Genomic DNA, 8,915 nt, shown 5'->3' on the forward strand with positions numbered 1-8,915 from the left:
GGAGATCTTAAGAATTCAGGATAAAGGTGAAAGATTAGACATTTAATACTCCATATTTAATAGGCATTACTTTTTTCCCCTTGTTTTGTGGAGAGCAAATTACATAATGTGTGTAAAAATGCTTCGCAAATCATAAAACATGCTATAAATATTATCTTTTCTTCCGTGGTCCTCATTGTCTTCTCGTTCATGCTGTTTTTTTTTTATTAGTGCTAACTTTATTCATGTTATTAATTTTTAGGGTGTTGTAGAGAAAAATGATAGAAACTTTGATGTAAGACAGATCTGCCTGTCACATGGTAGCTGCTCAACAAATATTATTGAATAAACTGAGTGCATGTATATGAATGAGTCTTGTCTCTCACTTCTTTTGCCATCTTTGCAAGTTTTTTAACTCCTTGAAGAATTATTTTCTTATATATAAAACAGAAGTAATACTACCTGCTTTGAGGGGTTACTCTGAGGATGAGGGTAAAGAAATATACGAAGGGCCTAGTGCAGTGTCTGGCACCTCGTAGTTACTCGGTTAAGGCAAGTCATTGTCATCCTCTCATCGTTTCCATTCTGTTTTTAATTGTTATCTCTGCATAAAAAAATGTTCTTTTTCTCGATCTTCCTTTGGTCAAAAATCTTGTCGATGCTTTAAGGCTCCTCTCAAGTAGTCGTTCTTCATTTAGTCCTCTAACATTTCATTCCTAACTTTCTTGTGGTTTATTATGACCAGTGTAAATGTGTATATGTGTTTGTCTGTGTGTGTGTTAGACTTACTCTTTTATACCGTAAATTTCTTGAGTTGCCATTTTGGTTTTTTGTCTGCTAGTCCAATGCCTGCCACACAGTAAATGCAAAACTGTAAACCCTGTAATGGAAGGGAGGCCATGTCTGTGTTGTTTAGCATATTTCTCCTGAGCTGACTCTTGTGTTAGGTATATTGTAGACATTCTATAAATATGGATTTGAATAACTATGAAGTATGTAGCAGGTAAAGTTTTTTGTTTTTTTTTTGCATGTTCAAACATTTTGATGATCATTCCATTTTCTTTCCATTCCTTCATAATTTCTGATGATTTAAATTCATTCTTAAATATTGGACCAGATCCATGCCCTTCCGATCTAAAGGACTGCATTCAAGTAATCTTATGATTGATATCTACTTCCTTGTCAGTTTCAATTCTCACCACAATTCAGAGCTGCTTAGTGCATAGGTCTCTATTCATTGGGTTGTTTCCAGGTTCCCAAATAAACTCTGCCTTCTTATTTCCATGAGCTTTTGCCCATGGTGTTCCTTCTGTCTGGAAAACCATCCCTCCCATTCCCAACCTTAGTGGGCAGCTTAAAGGACACATCAGTGAACCTCTTGTTCCCTCCTATTCTTTCCTGTTCTCCTGCAAAAAATTTCAAGTAGCTTAATTCAGCCTCTATTTCATTCTTCATAATACAAATTTGTTTACTTTATATCCCTTCTAGACTAGAGGTTCTCAGGCTTTGATGTGTGAAAGAATTACCTAGACAACTTGATAAAAATGCAGATTCCTGGAACAAGTCTCCTGTGCTCATCACCATCACAGTATTGGTCCTAGTGCAGTTCAGGGGTTGACAATAAAGATTCACAGGACCCATCTCATGTATAGAATGAGGCCTTCTGACCAGAGGGTCTTCATTTGTAACAAGTATATTCGAATTGCACTTGGAGCGATACCAGGACAGTGATGAGCATGTTGAATCTCCAGAACCTCACAAAATCTGGCACTCATAGACCTGCAATCGATCAGTGAAGAGGATGTCTGTGGATGTCCCCACGTCAAGCAAAAAATTATGCCTTAGACCTTTGCCCAATGGAAAGAGATTTCCGAAGGAGAGAAAGAGGGGAAATCACTTTGCAGAGAAACTGGAGACAGGCCCCAAGCCTGAGTGAACTGCAGACTCACTTCATCAGCAGAAAACCGCCATGCTGCCTGCTCCTGTCCTCATCTACTTGAAGAATAAGAAGACCAGTCCAGGTCATGCGGTTAACGGGAAGGCTAATGTAGGCGGCAGTAATTGATGATTTACTAGATCAAAGACCTTTAAGGCAGGCAGGAGAGATGACCCTTGCTTATCGATTATCATCCAATAGCTTTAAATTATCCTCAGTGTCCTATGAGACAGACAGAAGGGCTGGTAAGGAAATGGGCTTAAAGAAAGTCAATAAGTCATCCCCCGACAAGTTGAAGGCATGGAGCTCGGCCTGCAAATTTCTTTCAAGTGCACTTACAAGAGGGAGAAAAGAAATAAAATAGACTTCTAATTATTTAAATTGGACCTACACTCTCTGCTGAGCAGTGCATTAGCTGGCATTCTTCTTCCATGCGAACTGTCATTAGACCAGGAGAAGGAGATTAAACATGTCAGCAATAGGTGGGAAGATAATTGGGAGCAGTAATTGGGAGAAATCGGGGCACCTTGATTGTGACTGCTGTCTAGTGTTCTTTCAAAATCTGAATTCACATTAACATGTTGATGGCCTTATTCAAACTGGACAGAATTTATTAACAATAAAAATAATTGCAAAAATGAGTTGCATTTAGATAATCAGATAACAAGTCAGTCTTGATTCTAGAGTGGCTTTATAAGTGGATACATATTCCTGTTCCCAAAGTGCCTTATCTATTAGTTTTTAATTTAATTTTTTGAAGTTGAATTCAGGCTTAGGTTGGTGACGGGTTTTGTCATCTGATCGTGTGGATCCCCCCAACAGCTGGAGTTATTGGGTGGCAACAACTATGCTTATAGTTTGTTTGAGAACATTGGGTATATTTTCTATTGAGTAGGTATTCTGTAAAAGTTTAATCTGTGTATTTCCCTGTATAAAATTCTAAAGAAGGTGGCATTTTCCTTTGTGGCTCCTGACTTAGTTTTTGTTTTAAAAAACTAGGCACATAGGGCCGCTGTCTGCCTACACTGCATCCATGCTACCCTACACCATCACCCACTTCCCTGTTTGAGGGTGCTGCGAGGCCATGCCCATGCAGCTGGCTGACCAGAGCCACAGCTGGAAGGAGGAGGTGGTAACCAAGGAGACCTGGCTGCAGGGCTCACTCAAGGCCTCCTGTCTATACAGGCAGCTCCCCAAGTTCCAGGATGGAGACCTCACCCTGTCCTGGTCCAATGCCATCCTGCGCCACCTGAGCTATTCCCTAGGGCTGTGTGAGAAGGACCAGCAGGAGGCGGCCATGGTGGACGTGATGAATGACAGCATGGAGGACCTCCACTGCAAATACATCACCCACATCTACACCAACTATGAGGCAGGCAAGCAGGACTATGTGAAGCAGCTGCTGGAGTGCCTGAAGCCTTTGGAGATGCTGCTGTCCCAGGATCAGGGAGGCCAGGCCTTTGTTGTGGGTAACTAGGTCTCCGTTGCAACCTGCTGGACTTGCTCTTAGATCACCAGGTCCTGGCCCCTGGCTGCCTGGACTCCTTCCCCCTGCTTTTGGCCTATGCGGCTTGCCTCAGCACCTGGCCTAAGCTCAAGGCCTTCCTGGCCTCCCCCAAGCCCGTGAACCTACCCATCGATGGCAATAGGAAACAGTGAGTGTTTGTGGCACCCTCAGCAGGAGGCATGGGCTGCCTGCCAACCTTTCCCCAGGACCAATAAAATCTCAAGAGAGAGAGAAAAAAAAAAAACAGAACAAAACTATGCATATAATTCTCTTAACCCCATTTTCAAGGCTCAGATTTCTCCCCTTTTGAAATTTCTCTCAAGAAGGGAATTAGTACCAATAATTCACACTTTTTAAATATTTAAAATTGTTTAATACGAATGGAACACCTGTCTTATAGAAATTCTGAGTGTTAGGATTTAGAAAGAGGTGTTCTTTGGGGCAGTGGGGGGATCTTCCTAGCTAAAAGTATCTGCAGGGTGGATTAGCCCATCTTGCCATGGGCATGTCAGTCACCCTGGCATCTTTGAAGAAGACGTAGAGGGGATGTTTTGGCCCCAGCTAATGACGATGCTTATCCTATGTCAGCCTAGTACTTTCTAATTGAGTTCACATTGATCTCATTAGAACCTTCCATTAGTCCTAGGAAGAAGTCAGGGCACATGTTTTCGGTGTAGTTTGGCTGAGGAGAAAATGAGGCTCAGAGGGGTTGTGATTGATCAAAAGTCAGATTGTGGAACTGGGACTGTGATCTCTGTAATCAAAGTCAGTCCTGCCCTCTTTTCCTTTCTTCTCTCTCTTGTGCCTGGGCGACACCTCTCCTATGTACCACGCGGTGTACAGGCACCAAGGATTTTCATGAGCTTTGCTGGAACTTTGCACATAAAGCACATTTCCTGATCTACAGGGGCCTACGATAAAGTAAAAAGGAATAAACATAAAATCAATTAAGGGCACCAAAGTGTTTGAGAGGCTGTACTATAAATATTTATCGAGAAGTTGTGCGATAAGACAGGGAGTATTGGTCAGTTGGATATGAGTTGTGGGAAGGGGAGCTGTGATACATTAGGAAAGTTTCATTTGACAGTAAAATTCTAGCAGAGTCTACGGTAAGTGTAGGCTCCGAATAGACCTGAAATTAGCCTTCTTTTGCAAGTGTCTTTCCAAGAGAAACTGTGCAGAAAGGGTTCTACTGCCAAATAATTTTGTGAATTATAGTGTGCACTATTCAGAAATTCATATTCTTATTAGGATATTGGGGACTTAGAACTCCTTCCAAAAGAAACCTGTTTAACTTTGAATCTTTCAGCCAAAGTGTGGGATTTTAAAGCTTTAAAAAATATTTGGTAGCGTGATGTATAACACTAGAAAGCAACTAACCTAGATTCACTGGCAGGCAGAGCTGAAGGGCAGTGGAGACCAGCCCTCTTAGATGGGCAATAAACCCTAAACCAGATAAACCAGAACACTGAAAATGTTGCTGTTTTGTATAAAATGCTGAGCCATCTGAGGAGAGCCTCCAGGGTCCCAGAGGGACATGGGAGAGGAGGAGGAAGAAAGCTGGAGGGGCATCTTGGTTTTCATTTCTTCCGTCTGGCAGCATGGTTGACTCAGAGGAAATCCCGAGATGAAACCCCAGCCCCTGGGATGGTGATGGAAAGATCATCGCGGGAAATGCTGTGGGGGCTTGATCCAGGACAGGGACTAGTCATCTTGGCAGATGAACACCTCCTTTATATCTTACACTCTCAGTTCCTCTCCTTTTTAGGGTGACTTGATTAGATAACCTGGCGAGTGCTCCCTCCTGTCTTCTAGGAGAACAGAGGAATGTTACTTTATTCCTGCCCTTGCCAACTCAATCAAAATCTATTCTGAGATGCTTTCTTTCCCCAACATATCTAAAACGGACGGAAAGCCCTCATTATGCTGTGATTCTGAATTATTTTCTTCCAAGATTCCTTCATATTTAGTTTAGTTCTACTAGAGAGGAAGCTTGCCTATCCTCTGAGCCTAGGCACATCAATATTTATTGAGTGAAAATTTGAATGTTGGCTCTTTAAAGAAACTCTTAGGTGTCTCCTCATTTAGTAATTGAGCAGATAAAGGAGAAGGGGAAGACAAAAGAAAGAACTACCTTTGATCATGTTACACCACTGTGCTGTCGCTTTTCCTGAAGTCCTCATGTAGGGCTCATAATACTCCCCATGAATGGGTATCATTATATCATCATCGCCATTTTGCAGATGAAGAAATGGAAGTTCAGAGACGTTTCATTTGCCCCCAGTCACATAAGCACAGAACTGGGAGGAGTTCCTGGCATCTGAGGCAGTTTCATCAGCTTAGGGCCACAGAGAGGGTGCTGAGCCCAGTGTCAGGAGATGGGACTCTGTTGTACATCTTACCACTAGTTACTGTTAGAATCTTATTTAACATTTGACTCAAGGAAACTATGGATTTCTAATTTTGTTTTGTTTATGTGACTTACATTAAGAGTCCCCCGAATTTGGCAATATCCGATCACATGGAGGAATTTTTCTGAGGACTGATGATGGCACGATGCAGTTTCATCGAATACCATTTCTGTTCTGCGTTGGATCTGTTTGGGTAAAATGTGTCAATTTTAAATTTAAGATGGCTTCATGCCCTTCTGAGATACTTGTCATTCACTAGATGGCACTGTTGTATTAACTTTATTTTTTAGTCTCAGGTTACCAACTTGAAGGAGTCTGTTTTCTGTGACACTAGAGCTTTTGGACTCTTCAGAGTTTCCATATGTGGGTAGAAAGGCAGGGTGGAGACAAGCAAATATTATGTATACGTTTCATTAGGATGGATCCTAAATCCTAGTTTAAATTTTAGGAGTATAACAAAATTGTAGTTTTTGTGACAATACAGTAATAGCTGGGTCCATTGACAGACTGAAAAAAAATGTCTTTCTGGATATTATGAGACCAAAATAATGGAATCACTGGGTTATGGGAACTCCAAGAGGCACCAGAGGGGACAGTTTCTGACAGGTGCTAGAAGCAGAGGCAGAGAAGTATAAACAAGCCTGAGTACACAGTAGATGCTCTAAAAAATCTAGATAGTGGAATCGTCATTGTAAGCTAATGAAATCTAGATTCCCTTGTAACCTCCCTACTTCTGCCAGTGGGACCATCATGTCCCCAGTCCCCTGGAAAATGTAGTTCTTGATTACGTCCTTTCCTTGTCCTTGTCCTTTTTCAATACCCCAAATTGTTTATTCTCCAAAATCTCTCTCCCTGCTGTTGTTTGCTTTCCATTCCCACCAGTAGAATCATAGTTGAGGTTCTTATCATTACCCCCATTTTCTAATCATCTCTCCCTTGAGTTCCCTAAGTCTTCTTCTCTTGCTGCACTGCAGTCTTTGATGGGAATACTCTTCATAACATAAGTCCTGGGCTCAAAGGTCACCACTGACTCTCGTGCACAAGGCATCTTGGCCTGGCGTCTAGGGCCTCCCTGAATCTGATCACACCTTACTTTCCAGTTACATCTCCAAGTCTCCTAATTAAATAAGAAATGAATGGAAAGTATATAACCCTTTGTCTTGCACACATAGTAGGTGCCAAGTGATAGATAGCCGTTGTCATTTCCTAGACTCTGTTTAGGCCTTTTTTTCCTACTAGGGCATGGGAAGACCCATCCGTAGAGTTTCTACTGCATATCGGTTGAGGAGCTAGGCATGTTGCATCTACTGTTGTATCTGAACATCATAACTTGTCCACCCTTGGATCCTGGGAAGGCGCTCCAGGTCCTGCTCTCTCTTGGCTGCATCCCTCCCCGTGGGGTGCTGAGTCCTTGGGCTAAGCATGCCTGCTCATCCTGAGCCTACTCTCACTCTGGATAACTGGGGCCCTGGAATTCCTTGTTCAAGTATTCCTGAGTACTTTCTTGGCCTGCATAGGCCTCTTACTCAGGTCTTTCCTCCTGAGGTGAGGCTGTGCTGCCTGCTGGCCCAAGGGGTGACTGTGGTGCAGCTGTTTGTAGAAGAGAGGCATATCTGGACAGGGCTTGCACTGGAGTGGCCCTTTGCAGATGTGTGAGGTTCCAGGCAATGCAAGATGGAGCTGGGGGTGCAAAGAGAAGCCAGGAGAAACAGGACCCCCTCTCTCTGTGCTGCATGTCAGGGTGAGAACCTATGGCTCGAAGGTTATTGTCTCTACTCTATTGAGACAACTGAGGGTCAGAGCAATTAAGCACAGTCTGTTTCATGATTTTAACATACGCTTTTTCTTATATTTTAATAATTCTGAAGTCAGGATGCATCTTATAAGCTATGACCTCTGCATAGTGTTTAATTAGCATTGTTGCTTTTTAAGCTATACAGTAAATAGTGGTGTATCTTACAGTGATGGTATCCTAGATAGAACAAAATCAGTAGCTGTACCAGTTCACACAGGTAAGTGATGGAGTTGGGATTTGAACTCCTGTCAAGTTGACTCCAACGCCCATACCCTTACCCAGCTGCCCAAGCACACCTTCCTGGCAAACCTCACCTCTCTTTCCATTCTCTTACCTGTGTCCCCCCAGCATTTTGCTACAGTTGGAAGGACACTACAGAGCACATGCTTACAAGTTGATTTAGAAATTTGTCCTGTTGGTTCGACTCATGTGTTTCCTGATTCTTCATTGCGAGTCCCGGAGAACAGAAGGCATATATTTTCTAGATGTTGGTATATTATGCATGGTGATGAGAGCAGAGGATTTTCAAGTTAAGCCCGGATTTGAGTTTTCTCTCTGCTCCTTACCAGCATGGTGATTCAGGGAGTCGCTTTAACCTCCTTGAGCCTTAATTTCTTCATCTGCAAAATGAAGATAATAGTCCCTATCTCAAATATGTGTGGTGAGATGTAAAAGCGCTCAGCAAATGGTTGGTTCTCATTACACTTTAGATTCCTTCAGATGTGCAACCTTAGCACAGTGAACGCTAAATAAATTCATTCAACAAGTGTTTATTAACCATCTTCTGTGTGCGAGGCTTTGTGCTGGGTGATCAGGATGGAATAGTGAACAGGAGAGTCAAGATTCCTGTGCTTATTAGCAATTGAGAGGCTAGAAAGGAAACAAAAGGTGTAAAGAGACGGGAGAAGACGAAGGTCAGGAACTCAGGGAAAGGCTGGCCGAGGAGGTCGTGTTTGAACTGAGTTGTGAAGAATAAGAACAAGGCTTCCATGTAGCATGAGCAGTGTATCAGTCTGGATTCTCCAGAGAAGAGAACACACACACACACACACACACGTACACACCACACATACACACACACACACACACACACACAAGATTCATTGTAAGGAACTGGCTCACACGATTATGGAAGCTGAGAAATCCCAAGATCTGCAATTAGCGAGCTGGAGACTTAGGAGAGCCAATGGTAAAAGTTCCAATCCAAGTCGAAGTTTGAAGGCAGGCGAAGACCAATGTTCCAGCTCAATGATAGGCAGGCAGAGAGAGAGAATTCTCTCTTACTCC

General features: G+C 42.6%; 1 pseudogene; it reads left to right on the forward strand.

The window, feature by feature from the left end:
- The first annotated feature begins 2,948 nt into the window (after positions 1 to 2,948).
- On the forward strand, positions 2,949 to 3,574 carry LOC102880476 (annotated as a pseudogene).
- Positions 3,575 to 8,915: the final 5,341 nt, after the last annotated feature.

Source organism: Pteropus alecto, unplaced genomic scaffold (genome assembly GCF_000325575.1).
Source record: "Pteropus alecto unplaced genomic scaffold, ASM32557v1 scaffold8, whole genome shotgun sequence".
NCBI lineage: Eukaryota > Metazoa > Chordata > Mammalia > Chiroptera > Pteropodidae > Pteropus > Pteropus alecto.